General features: G+C 35.3%; 1 protein-coding gene across 1 annotated transcript in view; it reads right to left on the reverse strand.

Moving 5' to 3' along the window:
- The window catches only part of LOC111195823 (uncharacterized), an 825,186-nt gene that overhangs the window by 749,117 nt on the left and 57,021 nt on the right, over window positions 1–19,048 (reverse strand). The window lies entirely within an intron of this gene.

Here is a 19,048-nt window from a genome sequence, read left to right on the forward strand (position 1 = left end):
CATTTTGACATGTTATACAGACGTCATACATTCATATATATATATATATATATATATATATATATTGTGGCGTGGAAGAGGAAGGAAGACCCGTGAGACTCATGCTGAATGCTCAACAGCTCCTTTATTGAACCGGCTTGCCACTCACTTACAGCCTTTAAGACTAGGAGAGCTAAAAACATTACCCCACAGAGCTAAAACAGCCCAAAGGCCACCAGCCCAGCTGTGTGTCTCCCAGATGGCAGATCCAGAGTGGTGCCCACCCTCTCTGCATAACCCCTCCCAAGGGAGATGCCCCACCCCTGTCATCCTCGCACACAAGAGAACAGAACCATGCCTACAGGCAGCCACACACACAACCCAGAGCCGCCACAATATATATATATATGATATTGACACTAATTATGTACTGTATGAGAAGCTCAAAAAATACATAACATAAGTTGACCTGGTCAACTTTATCTTCATTACAATTAGCAACACTGATTATCTATTTTATTATATACTGTATATATATATATATATATATATATATATATATATATATATATATATATATATTGTTTGTTTGTTTCTTCAAAGACTATAATGAGTGTTTATCCATATATGTCCATAGTCTATACATGCTGAGAATGCTCCAACATCTTGTGAGCTTGCAAATAGTATAATATTAATATAATGTGTTTGTAGCGGTTTCAAATTTCTTTTATTGAGCTCATCCAGCAGTAACTGCATCCACTTGAACGTCATAAATTTTTAAAGCATCTTCTGCGGCCATTTTATTTGGCTAACCGTCGAGTGAGTGCAAACAGGAGCACGCAGACATTTCCCACTGAGCTGCTGAGAACCAGAGAGACTGAAGCCCTTAAACTTCGGCAGGCCCTTCAGAGTTCAATGACTTAACAAGGCAGTCAGATCATGGCTCTGTTTGAGGTCTCCCTCTGTTGTCTCTATGATGTCCTGGTTCCTTGAAATGAAATGTTTGAAATTGGGGTGTTGATCCATGTTCACAAAAAAAAAAAGAAAAAAAAAGAAAATCAATATGACATGAAATGTGTGATGAAACCTTGAGAAATGGCCTGGCTGGACTGGCGGGAGAGTAGTATATATGACCAATAGGTGCCAATTTATGGATTTATCCCCCCATTTTCACCGCAATAAATATGGTGGACTTCTAACAGCTTCTAACAGCGATTGACAGTCAACAGTTGACAGTGAATGAAGATGTTACCAGATGGTAAGCAACACAGAGTCTGTTCCAATAGTACATCGGTTAATTACAATGGTTAATTAGGAATTCAGCAAAGGGCCATGACTGAATATTATCCATATGGAAAACGGAAATGAACCAACTGTGTTTATCATTTAAGCATGTGACATGCATGTGCGAAGTATTCCATGGATTAAGCTGTGCTGTGTATGTAATGAAATCTGGCGTTCCTCTCGCTGAAATAGAGAATGTAAATCTGTTTTAAGCTACGTGTCGCCAGATGCTGTTTACTCATGTTTCACATCTTTTTCGAGGACTTTTTTTTTCCCCTTCCTGAAGATGTTGTGCAATCAGAGAGCATCATTTTGTGTGGATTTACAATTTCTGACAATTCTCCGAGACCAATTTCTGCTCTTTCTCAATTTCTGAAAAGTCTACACACAATGGCCACTTTCTGATCGTTGTAGATACCCTATTCTGTATTGTTGTGATGATTAAAGTGCAAAAAAAAAACATGAACTGCATTAAGCCTTGAGAGACTACTTTGTGAAAAGTAGATAGTTGTATATTGATTTGAACGAAATTACAAGCATAGTCAAGCAAGTATATTGCACGTTTTGTAGTGTAATATGTAATGAGAGCAACCTTCACAAACAACAAAACCAACTCAAACGTAATAAAAAGCTAAAAAAAAAAAAAAAGTATGGCAGCATTGAAATGTGTGACTGAACATCAGAGCAATACCTTGACTACTTGTGTGAGAAGTGCAGTGGGGCTTAGCTTCTCTTCCGGATATTATCCTCTTCCTCCTGTGTGTAAGTACAAATCAAAGTTATACATCCGAAAAAAAGAAGAAAATAAATAAATAAATAGAAAATGCCAGTTCCACTCATGTCCAGGAAGCACGTATAAGAGAATGCATGCTAGCCTCGCTGAAAGAAAGGCTTAAATGAGCCTAGCTGACCCTGTCCTTTATACTAGAGGGAAATCGGACTTGTCAAACTGGGAAAAATCAACAAGCAAGCAAGAGCATCCTCATTCAGCCTCGGGGAGATTACTGGCTCTGTTTCATTCATACAGAAATGACAGAACTGCTCAGCAGCCCAGTGCCTTTTTCCGCTTCTATCCCACAGTCTTTTGAAGAGTAATTTGACGTATAATGGAAATGCTGTATGACAACAGTTGATACAGTTGATAAGATGTTTATTAGTTGTCACCTTGTAATTAACTGATAATAAAAAAATCAAGTATGTAAACTTATTTACTACTGATCAATATAGAGTGGACTTAGCAACTTTCAGCAAACCATGCATCTTATTTTAGGCATTGAATATTATATGACCGATTGTATTAGGCTGTACAGACATGACACAGACATGTTTATCATTGATTGATTATTAATAAATACTGTATAATTAAAGAATGTTCTTCTTGCATTTTTTTACAAAAGACCCCTAAAATCAATAATGTTTTTCTATCAACCCTGATAAACAGAATGCTTCTCAAAGTAAAGATTTTAAAGTTTAAATATAACTCTTAAGTAAAAAAAAGGGAGTAACAGACATAAAGAAACATGATCTCACATATAAACATTCAAAAATGTAAATATACCAATATTAGGTGATTTACAAACTTCTATAAACTCCTATAAACCTTAGGCAGCACTGCTGAGAAAACGCACACCAACACATTCACAACCTGTCTGCCATGTACTTGAAGAAGAATTAATAAAACAGCACTGATAGTTCTTATTGGAGGAAACCCTGTTTGTATTTAAGTTTCAAGAACATATAAAAAGACATTGATGGAACTAAATTAAAGTAATGGATAAATAATAGGTTAGGCTTAGAATATAGATTCAGATTAAGTTTAGATGTAGAAAAAATTGGAGATTAAGTTTCGGTTTAGAATAAGGAAACCAATTTACATTTAAGTTGCTTGTGCAACAGGAATATTGCACTATTACTTTTACCATGTGACATTTTCACTGTTAATTTAATACTAAAAGTGTTTGCTGCTGAGATATTAAAATGGTTAAACACAGCAAGTAACAGCTAATATTTGTTTTGCAAAGAAAGTTAGCATTAATTATGAATATCTAAATTTCCCTTTTGTTTCTGACTAGTCAATTATGAAAAATAACCTGTCATAAACTAAAATTATTATAAAGTGTTATATTTTTAGTTGGCAACAGCAAAACACACTAATTAGACATTACACACACGCTTTTTCACAAAGTTTCAGATCTGTGGCTTGATTAAGAAGACGTGCAGTTGGCCACTTTGTTCAGGTGCGTGGCGGTTTCCACTGGCACGGTTCAGATAAGGTCATCAAGTAATAAAGCTCTCTGTTAGAATTGCAAAACTCATGAATTATGAAGCCATTGTTCTCCGCTCTTTCTGTGGCCATTAAAAGGTGCATTTCATCAACAAAGGAGTTTTCCCTCATAATCATAATTAGGTTTGTGAGCTTTTGACTGTAGGGAGGAGGACAAGTGTAAGGAGACGAGGATCTAGCTTCCTCCAGGGATCAACAATTTCCACTGTTTCCCTGGTGATGGAGGGAAGGCTGCATTTCCTCTGTCACATAAACCTTATTTACAGTCACAGCTGTTCAATTTTGCAACACCTACTCTTATTCCTCCATTAGGTATGTATGCCCTTAGAGCTGAAACCAGCTCCTCTCTTGAGGCATGCACATTAACAGAAGCACGGCAGAAATCATCTGCTGATCCATATATCTCTGCGTCCATCTCTTCGTCCATCTTTTTTATCTATCCAGCTATATACTGTTCAGTAGTCCAGTATCCTTTTATTTCTGTTAAAGTTTATTTTCTACATATATTTGTATCAATGTATAAGTAAACTGTACAGGAAGACCTTTACTGTATCAGCTGATAACTCATGAGTATGCAATGAATATGAGAATGACTTTCTATCCATCCATCCATCCATCAGTACATCTGTCCACCTATTCATCCATCCATCTACCACTGATAACACAAGTTGCTTGGAAGACATTTACTGTATCAGCTGATAACTTATATTTAACTACCGATACGAATGACTTTCTATGCATCTACCTACCTATCCATCCATCCATCCATCCATCCGTCCATCCTTCTATCCTTCCATCTATCTATCCACCAGTACATCAATCTGCCAATCTACTCACCCATTCATCTATCCATCTATGACTATATAACACCAGTTGTTTGGAAGACATTGACTGTATCAGCTGATAACTCATAATTAACTAGCAATGAGTATGAGAATTACTTTCCATCCATCCATCCGTCCGTCCGTCCAACCATCCATCCATGTATCAGTACATAAATCTATCCGTCTGCCCACCCATTCATCCATCCATCTACGACTGTACAACACAAGTTGTTTGGAAGACATTTACTGTATCAGTTGATAACTCATAATTAGCTGGCAAGAAGCATGAGCATACATTTCCATCATTCATCCATCCGTTCATCGATCCATCAGTATATAAATCCATCCATCTGTCCACCTACTCATCCATCCATCTACCACTGTGTAACACAAGTTATTTTGAAAGACATTTACTGCATGAGCTGATAACTGATAATTAACTAGCAATGTGTATGGGAGTAATTTTCCATCCATCCATTCATTAATCCATCCATCCATCCATCATCCATACGTACATCAATCCATCCCTTTTGTCTACCATTGTATAACACCAGTTGTTTGTAAGACATTTAACAGCTGATAGCTCACGATTAATTAGCAAAAACTGAGATTTTTTATATTTATCCATCCATCCATCCATCCATCCATCCATCCATCCATCCATCCATCCATCATCTATCCACCCATTTGTTCATCCATCCATCCATCTATTCAGCTATCTATCCAACCAACAGTACATGGATCTATCCATCTCTCCATCCATCCATCTGTTCATCCATACAGGTGATGTAATTTTAGAGCATGGTATAAACATTACATGACTGAAATGGCATGATACTGGGTAAAAACCCTAGCATAGAGCAGAAATGAGACACATCTCTTTATTTGCCTCTATCTATCCATCCATCCATCCATGTATCTATCCATCTGATGTAGTTTTGGAGCATGATATAAACATTATACGACTGATATGGCTTGATGCTGGGTAAATGGAAGCAGCCTGGAGCAGGGAAGAGAACGCTGTTGAACAGCCACAAAGCCAGTTGTTCAGAGCACCTCTTCGCCTCTTCTCGTTTTCAACCCGCCCATGTAAAGTAGGTATGTGCAAAGTGCCGGTGCTTTCTATGCAATAGATACCTTTAAAAATCATTGACCCTTTTAGCCTGGCCCCTTGACTAATTTTAGATGGCCATTAACCGGACACGGTGAAAACAGATCATGCTCAGCATGGCCACCACTCCCACTGCATGATAAATGTGAGATTTCTTGGCAAAGCAATATAAAATTACCAATAAAAAAAAGGAAAAAAATCTGCAGGCACTGAAGCTTTTATTTTCAAGGTGGTAATTGTTTGCCCTCCCAAGAATAAATAAAGATATCATCTTGTCTCACTTTCTGCCAAATATTATATCCCATAACTTATTTGATGTTGTCATGATATGCTGCATGGTAAATAATAAATACGAGCTCTAGTAGGATTTCATGTCATATTATTCTGCGTAGGGGCATTTGATATGTTGCTTTGAAAAATTAAATATTGATTGCTGAAGTGAGATGTACTGTAGCTGCAAAATTATCAATTGTTTTAAAATCTAAAGGCAAAGTTTTTATTTATTTATGTGTTAATTTATTCTCATAAAACATAGCCAAGATGACCGACGTAAGTAATGCAACAATTCTAGGTGAATAGACTGAATAGGTGCATTACACTGAAGCTGATGGTGCTACTGAGTCTCAGACTGCAGCTGTGATTAACCCTATCCAACCTTAACCCTATTAACATCTCATGATTCAAGGACTGGAGGCTTCAGTCGAGGTAGTACAGGTCATTAGTAGGACCGTCTTTGAAGGCTTCTTCTCAGGAGCCTATTGGGTGCACAAATTGAACAATCTAGCATGGTGACATCACATGTGAATGTCATATTGCTGCAGTTTGTAATCCATTGTACATTTACAGGAGCAAAAATATATTTTGGCAGTGTGGGCATTGTGCCAACTCCTGCTGGAAAATGAAATCTGCATCTACATAAACGTTTTTCAGCAGTAGGAAGCATGAAGTGCTAAATATCTTTTTTCCGGGAAAACTCTGCACTGACTTTGGACTTGATAAAACACAGTGGACCAACACCAGCAGATGACATGTCTCTACAAACCATCACTGATCATCAGTAAATTTTACATTTCATTTTTAAATCAAGGAACCAGAGTCTGGATGAAGAGTGGAGAGAGACACAGTCCAAACTGCTTGATGTCTAGTGTGAAGTTTCTACAATCAGTGATGGTTTGGAGAGACATGTCATCTGCTGGGGTTGATCCACTGTGTTATACTGTATGAAGTCTAAATTCAGTGCAGTGTTTCCCAGAAAAATCTTACAGCGCTTCATGCCTCCCTCTGCTGAGAACTTTTATGGAGATGCAGATTTCATTTTCCAGCAGGAGTTGGCACAATGCCTAATACTAATACTAATTTATGGGTTTTCATTGGCTCTAAGCCATAATTATCAACAATACAAGAAATACATGCTTAAAATTGATTACTTTGTGTGTAGTTTATCTATATAATATATAAGTTTCATATATATTTTGAACTGAATTACTGAAATAAAGTAACTTGTCAATTTTTTGAGATGCACCTGTATATACTATCTATTAATACATTTTTTTAAATTATATTTTTTTTTAGACAAAACGTCTTACCCTGAGCCAGAAACATGACAGAGACCAATCTTTTAATACATGCCTCAAGACTAAGACCAGACTTAAGGACTGCAACACTAGAATGCAGCGTGAAATGTATGTATTTTATAATTTTTTTTAACATAAATGCATCCTAATTCTCAAAACTACAATTTAAATGTTAGCTCCAGAGCCTTTGTTTTTCTTTATTTTCACCCATTTTATGTTGTGCTGTATTTCTTTTGTCCCTTTCCAATGCAAAACTTATAAGACACAATACTAGTTCTTGTCTTATGACCTTCTTATGGCATTCCTGTCTAAATCTCACCCCTCCTCTATCTATATATAGTGTATATCTCTATAGCTCTGTAGTTCCTACTCATTCACACATGTATGTTCCATGTAGACTAGTACATCAATACAGGAAGTACATTGATTCTTAAGTGTATCGATTTGGGATAGCCATATCAGATTGTTGTGGTTTGTATATTAATGCAGCCATATTGTGGACTGTAAAATAGATTTTTGGATTTGAATCAAAATTTACTTACTCTCCTATTTACAATTAGATTAGTTTAATTTTGTTTATAACTGACTGATTTATTTTACATTGGAGAAGGCAAGTAGGCTGTAACAGAATGAAAATAAATGTAGGGCTTTACTAGATTATGGTATTTTTTCTTCAAAAAAAAACCCCAAAAAACAATAGAGTACAAGCAAGTGGTAAAAATTACCACTTTTTAACTTATGTTAAAGGGTTAATAACTGTTATAGGACACAATAGCAGATGTGCATGTTATTTCTATGCCTGGCTTTTGTTGTCTTGTTTAACCCTTTGATGAATATCCTAGTTTTTGTCTTTTCTTCTCATTATTCTCACTATACTTTACAGTTGTGTTTATTTTTTTTTTATGTTCACTGGTGACAGTTTTTAGGAAAGTAGCACACAGACAGTATTGTGAATATATTCTATATTCAGTTTTCTCCTGGAAATGCATGGTTATTGAAGGAGCCTGTCAAAAACATGTTTGCATGTATAGTAGTAATTTATAATTGTAAATTACATGATAAACCCTTCAATCCACTTCAGAATTGACTTTTGACCCTTCATCTAGAACATTAAGTCTCAAATCTGGTTTAGTTTAACGGTTTTTAATTTGTCCATATCAATAAATCTAACATTTCAAAAGAATCTTTCGCTGTATGTGTCTGGAAAAGCTAATAAAACTAGCCTTAAATAATTTAACATTTTAAACACAGATCTAAAAATGTAAGGAATAAATCAAGATTTAAATCACTCTTCATAAATTAGTTATTTTAAAGTTTGCATCAAAAAGAAGGTACAAAAAAAGTCTTGCTGCTAAAGTCTCCAAAAGGTTAGATTTGTCCACCTACTGAACTTGCCAGCTTTAGAAAAAAACAGCCCATTCTGCCAGTAGCTGGAGGGTCCATTAGCTGCTTAGATTAAAAAAGCTTTTTGACCCTGAATTTCCTTTAAAAAGACAAGCAAGAGGTTAAGTGTGAGTCTATAAACATATTATTAATATATTTGGCTTCCACCAGTTAATGGGGTCTGCCAGTGATCAAACGGAATGCTACATTTTGCAATGAAAATGTTTCATTTAAAAGTCTTAAAGAGTCAGAAAGTCCTCTGGGCCTGCAGGCCAACCTCTGAGCTGTATTTGTATTCTGCTCGGCTGAAAGCTGCATCCTTTTGCCTGGAAGTGAAAATCTCCCGGTGTAGCACTTTATTTTACAAGAAGACTAGAATTCTTAAAAAAAACACTACACATGCATGTTGCTCCAGGTTATGGGATTATCGTAGAATTATTTTAGAATGAAAAAGCTTACAAAATAGAGTAGCAGAATTGAAAGGACATATGGCACTATAGGCAAACTGTATGTGTAGCTAAAATATTTATAGATGCAAATATAAAGTAGTTGACCCAGTTTTGGGCTACTGTTCGTACCACTCTTTTTTTTTTGATGATAAAATGATAAAACATTGGTTAAACAGCATAGATATCAGTAAACACAGTGTATAAAGCAAAATATATTATACAAAAGTCCTATAGGAGTAAAAGAAAAAAAAAAAGAAAAAAGGGGGCGAAGAAGAAAAAAAACAAAAAAAAAACATTGACATATATATATATATATATATATATATATATATATATATACATTTTATATATACATATATATATACATATTCAGATACAATGTGATATTCTGTGAGCAGCCAATACAAAGTATATTCTACTGTGGACATATAGTGGGGTAGGTAAGCTTTTCTATGAAGAATGGGTCCCATGTTTTATTAAATTTCTTAGCAGAGCCATTCATCGAGCTTACCACTCTTCCATAAATTTATATTGCAAATTTCAAGAATAAAACTCTGTATCATTCAGAAATATGTTTAATCTGTATATTGTCGCTGGTTAATGAAAAACAAGTATCGCTAATACAGAGGCTTTACAGAAGAGAGAGAAAAAAAAACTTTCTAATCTTTCAATTTAAGTCAATGTAAAAAGAGTTTATTTCAGATCATTTGTAAGTATTTCTATTGGTCTGTTCATCAATCAATTTGGGCACAGTGTAAAGGACAGTTTTTCTTTTCAAAATATGTTATAAACTAAAAGTCGATAAAAATAGAGATACTTGTTTTTCATTGGACAGCAGCAATATGCATGAAGAAACCCAGTTTTCCTCACCCAGTGACAGAAGTGTACAATTATACTCAATTCAGTTACATTTTTGTAGCCATTTAGTAGAAAATGGCCTTTACATTTTGAATAAGGTAAACATTTAACAGAAAATTATTTAAAGAAAAAAATAAAAATATTTTCCCATGAAATATTAAGGGTTTCCCCAAATTCCAAGTACTACTTAATATTCTATTCACAAGCAAAACTAAAATAGTTCTTTCACTGTAAACCCATACGTTGTTTGAACTCAAATGATTTAAGTCTGTTTTACTCTTTCAATTAGATATTTCCAAACAATACTCAACTATTTTGAGTTAGTTGAACATTTGTGGGCTTATATGCAGTTGTACCATAAAAAGACACCTTCCCATACAGTATCAGTCAAAAGGTTGGACACACCTATTGTCATACATTGTAAATTTAATATTGAAGACTATATTAAAGCTATACAGAGATGCATATGGAATTGCTTTGTATGAAAATATGTTTTATACTGCAGATTCTTCTAAGTAGTATATTTAGCTTTAAAGGGCAGATCTGCACACTCTTGGGATTTTAATCTCAGTGTCTTCATGAGGGAGAGTCACCTGAAATAGTTTTCTCAGCGTTTTGACAAAGTTAATGGAGGTGCTGAACAATAGTGGCTGCTTTTCCTTCTTCATGCTGTGAAGCTCCAGCTCATCCCAATTAAATCACCTCAAATCTCCATCTCAGTTGATCAGGTTTAGGTCAAACCCATTTTTTTGTTGTTGTTGTTTACCACATAATTCCAATATGTGTCTCTAAAATGTGTTGATGTTCAGACTCACACCTCTTCTTCTCTGGCTTCTTGATAGTGATAACATAAATTGATGAACACTTACACTTTGGTTCACTTTAGCTGAGAATGTTTTAGTGTTGTGATAGAGGATCGCTTTATGAGGATTCTTCTAGGTAAATTGTATCTACCAGTACTTTTTTGTTCTGTAAAGCTTGTCTCAAAACAGGTGAGTACAATGCATAAATGTACCAGCCAAAATGGACAAATGTCACCCCGCTGCTCATTGAGCTCCATTGGCTACCAGTTATTGCTCGCATCAAATTCAAAACTCTCACAATCGCCTACAAGGTGATGACAGAACAGAACAGCTCCTTCCTACCTGCACTGATCACTCCTGAAGGCTTACGCTACCTCCCGGCCGCTGCGCTCCTCCAATGAACATCACCTCGCTTTACCAAACAAACATTCACACAAAGCAATCCAGACTGTTCTCATACAGAGTTCCCCAATGGTGGAACAAACTACCTTCCACTACCAGATCAGGAGAATCTCTCACTATCTATAATAAACTCCTGAAGACAGAGCTCTTCAAAGAGCTCTTACTCTCCTAACACCTCTAACAAACTACCTTCTACTACCAGATCAGGAGAATCTCTCACTATCTTTAAGAGACTCCTGAAGACAGAGCTCTTCAAAGAGCACTTACTCTCCTAACACCTCTAACACACTAACTAACTACTTCTAACCTCATTTCCGTCTTCCCCTCCTTCACTCCTCTATCCCATTATTCCCTTTGACCTCCTCTAGGCCCCATCTAAAGATATTTTTTTACCTTTAACTTCCATTACTTTTGTACTTCACTATTGTAATGCAATGTAATGTAATGTAATGTAAAATGTAGATCGAGTTTACATATCTTGCACCCAGCTTTGTATCTCTAATGTATAACTGTTAGCTTCATTTTGGAAAATCACTTCCAGTGTTTTCTCTTGTTTTATCACATTTCTTGTTGTGGCATTGTTATACACAGCAACAGTTGGAGGTGGGGTAAGGCGTCACTGAGTACAGAGTACAGAGTAAAGTCTCACCAGGATTTGGTCTGGGACAGTTTTTCAAAACTCCACCCCTTTAAGCTGCACAAATTACATAATTCATAGTTACAAAACAATGCTGTTTTGTGTACATCTTACATTTTAAGTTAAAATAAGTGTTTTTTTTGTTTGTTTGTTTTTTTTTACCTGGAAAGCTCAATAAAAGACTAGTCATTATGCCAGTCATAATAAAAAATACACATATTATTTTTGTAAGGTCTAATAAAAAGGGATTGGAAAACGGTCATCTAAAATATATTGTAAATAAATGATAAATGAAGCAATTGTGTTGTGGGGATTCCACACATGTCATAAGTGGACCGGTTGGACTGCGGCTCAGTCATTAACATGTGAACCCATCTAAATTCCGGAGCACCGCCGAGCTTTACAGCAGGCCTCCCACATGCTTACGTTTATTTAACTTGTGTAATTTCATCTCTAAGTATATATTATGGGTAGCAAAGATTGCATAGAATTAAAGCTGTACTGTAATTAGGAATAAACATATTTATTTCAGTATCACCTACAGACCTCACACAATGTGACATCAAATTACGGATCGCTGGAGCACAATGCTTGACTGAATTATCAACGGCAATCGCCGCTGCATTTGTTTCAATTCCAGCAACAGCTATCAAATAGCGTGTTGGCGAGATCGCTTAAACGGACGTCTGCAGATCCATCATCATGTGTATTGATTCAAATGAGAGCTAGTCTTGCACACTTTATGAGGGCATACCCTCACAAAAAGCCATTATAAAAGCATTAAAGGTCATTATCTTTGGCTCCTCTGCATGGGCTGTAATTGTAGTGATAAGGAGCTATGCTTCATTGCATCTAGGTTATATCTGAGAGACCTTTTTTTATATATTTATTTTATTTATTTATTTATTTTTTTTTGCCTTCTTGTGAATGATTTGCTTGTTAATGACACGTTACAGCATAATGACTCAAATTACAGATATGTCACAGGCCCAGGGACGTGGTGCATTTGAATTGTTAGTGTTCACATTGTCTTGTTTGACCTTTTATTTTAGCATAATTTCAGTCATTTTTCTTTCATTTTCCTTCATAAGACGAGCGGAGTGTCTCGCGTGTTGAAAATGAATGTAATAATGTCGCCGTATTTATTCGGGTCGATAATAGCTGTGAAAGGTAGACGCGAGATACGGCGAATCTCCTGTGCTGAGCTTTATGGAATCTGGTGAGTTTGGAACGAGGGAAGCAAAATTAGTTGACTTCCCTGATTATATTTTCAAAGCTGTTGTTATTTGGGTAATTGTGCGCCGACAGGTGCAAGCAAACTATGTCAAAGCTAATATCAGTCTGAGTCTGCTCTCAGCACGGCTCCATGAAAGGAACCGGGGATGGCAGGTCTTTCTCAGTCTGTGCTCCGTCTTGTTAATTGAACTTTTATTGTTTCCCTGTTTCTCAGGCGAGGAGCTGCAGCTGACTTCAGAACGCGTGATGACAAATGCAACACACTGAGTTCCAGTGATTATATGGAATGCTGGACCTTTATTGTTTTCCCAGGCCTTCAGAGAAAATCAAGCCTTATGAAGGCGGACGTGTCCAAGTAAACGCTTTTTGCTGTAAAAAAAACAAACAACAAAAAACAAAAAAAACAACAAACAAAATCACACAGAACAGACGTCTCTAAATGGAATGAGAGCTCGGCAAGCTATGGGAGAAAAAAAAAACAAAAAAAACAAAACACTTTTATGGCTGTTTATGGATTTCAGGGGAAGTGTGACCAGCGAACAAATAAAATCTTCATCAGCGAGTGTTCGCCCAGGGGCGCAAGACTCATCTCTCAGGTTTTTCTTAACGCATTTGGAAGCATATTTATTTATCCATTGCTGTATTGTATTTGTGTGTCATTCCTTTCTGCATTTGTTTGTTTGGGTTTTCTAAATCTGTTACAGTAAAAGATACACTATTCCAGAAAGACATGTTTGGTATTGTCTTTGGATTTTCTCTCTGATGGAAAACCTTACGTACATTGTTGTTCTCTTTTGAGAAATACTTAAGAATTTGTACTCATTCAGAAAGCAGCTCTTTTATATCTTTCAACTTCCGGTTTATTCTGACTGCTGCTGGGAATTTGGTTATTATTTTTAAATGAGAGAATGGCATTTTTATGTTGTTGGCTTACAAAAACTGAACACACTGAACAGAAATGTACAAATTACTTAGACACTAACTTCAGTAAAAGTCTAAGTACTGTATCAAAAAAGTGACTTGAGTAGAAGTTGAAGTCTTCTTTAAGCTCCACACTTTATTAGAAATATTAAAGTATCCCAATTTTTTTTTGTCTTTAAGTGTTGTAAGTAGTTTATTCTATAATTTATTACTTAAACACTGAGAGTAGGGGAGTTACTTAAATACTGAAAGTTGAAGTCTTCTTTAAGCTCCATACTTTAGTAGAAATATTAAAGTATCCCAATTTTTTTAACTTAAGTGTTGTAAGTAGTTTATTCTATAATTTACTACTTAAATACTGAAAGTAGGGGAGTCACTTAAATACTGAAAGTTGAAGTGTTCTTTAAGCTCCACACTGTAGTTGAAATACTAAAGTATTCCAATTTTCTTCGTCCTTAAGTGTTATAAGTAGTTTATTCTATAATTTATTACTTAAACACTGAGAGTAGGGGAGTTACTTAAATACTGAAAGTTGAAGTCTTCTTTAAGCTCCACACTTTATTAGAAATATTAAAGTATCCCAATTTTTTTTTGTACTTAAGTGTTGTAAGTAGTTTATTCTATAATTTTCTACTTAAATACTGAAAGTAGGGGAGTCACTTAAATACTGAAAGTTGAAGTGTTCTTTAAGCTCCACACTGTAGTAGAAATACTAAAGTATTCCAATTTTCTTCGTCCTTAAGTGTTGTAAGTAGTTTATTTTATTATTTACTACTTAAATACTGAAAGTAGGGGGTGTGAAGTGATCCAGCAGGCTAAGCCCTGCCAATATAATCAGGAGAAGAATCCTGGTCATGCAGCTTGCCATTGGCTGTCGGAGCACAGTTGTCTTGCTCTCTCTGAGTGGGTAAAATGGTGGCTGAAACGGTGGGATAATCTGCAAGAAAAATTAAGGCTGTGATTATTCAATTTTATCATGGGAAAAAAATATGGACAAAATATTCTGAACTTTGTATACATGTGTAATTTCATAACCTGCACAACTGTAATAAATCTGTTACAGTGTGTAATTCACCAATAGTTACACTGTTATTACATGATTGTTAATGTGTAACTACATGGTTATTAGAGACGCTTATTGTAATAAATGAAAAGAAAAATGCTTTTGCATGAAATAAACCTGACCTAACCAAGTCTAATATGACGGCTGACGCACTACTGCTTTATTAATACTTGGTGTAATAAAACCTAAGTTCTTCATTTTACTTTTGCAGATATTTTTTTTTAAACAACAGTAGCTTAATGTTGAAGAACATTGACAGTCAATATTAATTAAAGCTGCTCATCAAATTCTGATTAATCTGAGTAAGCTCCTTTAACTGTGAGGTTGCGAACAAACACTCCATCCATACATACCATCAACACTATGATGATTGGGAGAATCTGACTGAAGGGAAAAGAGGGCAAAGAGTGCAAAAAACAAACAAACAAAAAAAATAATAATAATAAACTTTGGGCTAGAGCTCAGGTGGCTTCTGCCAGACCCCCTTTGCTAATAAGTGGAGGCAGGAATGTAAGATATGACAGAGTTATAATGGAGGAGACAAGGTAGTGGAGGGATATGGAGGGTTATGGATATCTGAACAAGGTAAAGATTGTATTTATAAAACAATAAACTGGAAAGGAAAGCTTTAGGCATGTTCCTCTGCCCAAACATGTTGTTATTTGATGAAAAACAAATACCCAGTAAAAGGAGTAACTGAGTAAAGCCGTGGATGCAGACATCACTGCAGGAACATTTTTACCTAAAGGTGAGGAGCAGCAGTTAAGCTGAGATGAGCCAAGCTAAAGCTAATAGCAACTACCTACACACTCATGCTCTGCCAAGGATCACAGATCACACCCTTCACTGTGCAGATACAGGCTGAAGTGCCCTACAATTGCCCTCTAATTGCTTGTAATAATAAACATCCATTTAATTACTTCCATTGTCTCTGATTTAAGTTTTCAATGAGTACGCACATACATATGCAGGTCCTGGCTAGCATGGGGAAATGTATACTACTACATATAGCTAATGTCAATTCCTCTTTTTTAATGAATTGTCATCTATTATCAACACTGATCCCAACATCCTTACTGAAATCATTTGGAATGCTATTATTACTCCAACAAGTTTACATAATTTAGCAAGGTCTAATCCACAATATACATCAGAAAGACAAATATCTATCTATAGAACGAATTTGTTGTTTAAAATTTTGCAAATGCAGACAAAAAAAAATAACATTTATCTGTTTTCAGGTTAAATCCACCATGTTTTAAACATTATGCATAGTGCATTAAGTATAGAGTACACTTTGAAGTTTTATTTAAGAGAACAAATCTAACTGTTAACAAATGAAACCACTATTGTCTTGACAAACACGTTCCATAGTATTGATCATATAGGTTTCAAATGATATTACTGGGGAATTTTGGTGTAATGGGATTGCCAATTTAGAAAAAAAAAATATGTCTATTTAATTGTAAATATTGTAATAATTGTAATTTTTTCATTAGAGAATAAAATGATTGTCAAATGGCATTTCTGAAGTCTTGAAGAACACGTATTCATAATAATAATATTGATTATATACTGTATATTTCATGAAGAATTTGAATTAATGGGATGGCAAATGTAGGAACACTGTCTATTTGGTTGTACATAGACCAGACTTTGGAGTCCTATAAAAATCAAATAAAAATCAAAGGGATATTATATCCCACCATTAAATTCATTAAGATATCATTCTCATTTATTTTAGATATATGTTTTATAAGTGATAAACCCCGTAGCATTTTTAAGTAATGGGAAGTCAAACAAAAAAAAAGCAGATGTATCATCTCCTCGGTGACAATATTGCACATTAAACATGTTTCATACTGTAGGTTTAATTCACTTTGCTCTATTATCACATTCACAACCAAAGTAATCAAACATTCGAAGAGATGCTACTTCCAACAATAATCTATATTAATTAATCTCCACATTATGAGGTCACAGCCACATGCCCATAACCCTCCAATCAGGAAATGTTTTCTCATTCATTTTCTCCTGAGTACTGATCTCTTTCACACATTTCTTTTCACCTAGTCTGTAAAATGACCTGTTCATTTGCATTCACTCTGAATTTGCGAAGTATTGTCAACCTGTACAATAGTGAGCAGATTAATCCCCTTTTTTTACGATGTGTTTTTTTTTTTCGGCCACAAGGTTTTCCATCATTAAACAGTACATGACCAGGCAACATCTTGCTGGAAGAAACAGAAAAAAAAACATTTTTAATAAAGTTTAATAAAATTTAATAAAAAAAACAGCACATAATCCAGACTCTAAAACACAGTTTTTTTATGACTCATGCAGCATATAAGCACTGCTACCATTAATAAAAAAATAAAAATAATAAGGTTGAAAATGTTTTTTTATTATTTTTTTTTATTGCCACTGTCAAATAGATCCATAAACCATTACTTATTCTTATATACTCATACACATTTATAAACGAGACCCTGATTTCTTTTTTTACATCACATTAAAAAACCATGAGGGATTATGTAATGTGCTGTATCTATCCAAGCTATCATTTTGATGGGATTGACCTGAACAAGTGAAACTGTCTTTCTGAATAACCCAGATCATAATTACACTTCAGCCTTTGTAACACAGGTACAGGGCGAGTTAGTTTTTTTTCTTTTTTCTTCTTTTTTTTTTAATTTGTGCGAAACACTTGGGTTCCTCACTCACAGTGGTATTTGGGAAATTACAGGCCGTAACCCTCTTTGTGCTCAGTGAATTAAGATGTCACACAGCAATCTCCCAGTACTTTCCAGTGAGGGAATATTAGCACTGGCACCACCTTTGGAAGAAAGGCTGGGGTCACCTTTAATGTTATGTAACAAAAGACCATCTTTATATGTCTGGCAGAACCCATTGAGATGGGCTCGGGAGCATGAAGTTCTCAGACCAAGTGAAACATCCTTTCATGTGGGTAAGCTGATTGAATTCCTTTACGTATCAGTGAGTGAATCAAGCTAAAAGAAGAATGGAGATTTGTCCATGTGATGAACTGTAACCTTGCTTTGATAGGGTTTACAACTAAGTGTCCCTGTAAGATAGCTTGACTCTATAGTTTACCACATATTAATTTCAGTGTTTTTTGTTAAGGAGGCTTGGAATTCAATAGATTGACTTATTGAGGATGCAACTGTTAGCTTAGTAGATAACAATTTTGCTAAACATATACTACAAATGCATATGGTACCATATGTGTGCATTCTAAAGGTACTACAGTAGATTTACACTATATTTACTATATACTATAGATAACAAATGCACTTCTTGAAGGATGTTCAAAAATGACTATTAACACACTCCTAAACCTTGTGAAAAGCTTTTCCAGAAGAGTTGAAGCTGTTTAAGCTGCAAAGGGAAAATCCTATGGATTAGGAATTAAATGTCACTCAAATTTACATGCATGCAAAGGCAGGTGAGTGAATATACTTTCGCCCATATAGTGCATATTGTAGTGTCACTGGGGGGTGGAGTAACAAGCCATAGTCACATTAAGCAGTATTTTTTTAACAAACAGAAAAAAAAGAGAACTATCTGTAAGAAGCAGTGTTTTTTTCTTAAAAAGGTTACCCACTTATAAAGACCCACCATCCACGCAATATATACAGAAAACAGTATGTGCTGAAAGAATGAGGTCAGCTGACCACCTGAATATACTGGACATAGACCAGGTTATTCCATCAATGGAATAGATTTTTTCTTCCTTGATGGCACGGCCATATTCCAAGATGATAATGTCAGGAGTTATGGGTCTGGAATTGTGAAAGAGTGATTCAGGGAGCATGAGATCATTATTTTCACACATGGATTGAGAGAGTTTACCACAGTGTCCAGACCTGAACCTCATTGAGAATCTTTGGGATGTGCTGGATGGAGAAGAGCTGCTTTGTGCAGTGGTCAGACTCATCATCAATGCTGCTGCAAGATCTTGGAAAAAAAAATAATGCAACACAGGATTGAAATAAATCTTGTGACATTGCAAAGACTTATTAAAACAAAGCAATCAAAACTAAATAGGCCCTTCTGCCATTTAGGAAAGACTTTTTCTAGAGTAAAAAAATCAATCTAATCCTCTTAATGAGTTTGGGTTATGTTTTATTTGCTGTTTTGCACAAGATCTAGTTGGTTTTCCAGGGTAGGAATCAAACCGTGGTCTGCTGATTTTGTGGTCAGTTTATCAAGTGTTCTT

This window comes from Astyanax mexicanus, chromosome 10 (genome assembly GCF_023375975.1).
Source record: "Astyanax mexicanus isolate ESR-SI-001 chromosome 10, AstMex3_surface, whole genome shotgun sequence".
Taxonomy (NCBI): Eukaryota; Metazoa; Chordata; class Actinopteri; order Characiformes; family Acestrorhamphidae; genus Astyanax; species Astyanax mexicanus.